This window comes from Sinocyclocheilus anshuiensis, unplaced genomic scaffold, assembly GCF_001515605.1.
Source record: "Sinocyclocheilus anshuiensis isolate Anshui unplaced genomic scaffold, SAMN03320099.WGS_v1.1 scaffold486, whole genome shotgun sequence".
Lineage (NCBI taxonomy): Eukaryota > Metazoa > Chordata > Actinopteri > Cypriniformes > Cyprinidae > Sinocyclocheilus > Sinocyclocheilus anshuiensis.
The window spans coordinates 188,181-188,452 of record NW_015544142.1 but is presented as its reverse complement, the minus strand read 5'-3'; positions in this window follow the sequence as shown (position 1 = coordinate 188,452).

The window sequence follows — 272 nt, the reverse complement described above, 5'->3', positions numbered from 1 at the left end:
CGCTGATTACAGAACCGGCTTTCTGACAAGATGCGCATTAAATATCGCATGCGATTTATCGTGCAGCCCTAGTTTTTTGACAGCCGATGCCGATATCTTGGAAAGCAGGGGGCCGATAGCCGATATAAAGCCGATATAATTTGTTTTTAATTTTAATTAATATTTAAGAAATTTGAAATTATTTGACAATGGATTAAAAATGACATGTGTAAAATAAACATACTTATACTTTAGATGACAAAGTATTTTTCACAAATAAATAAATATTTAAT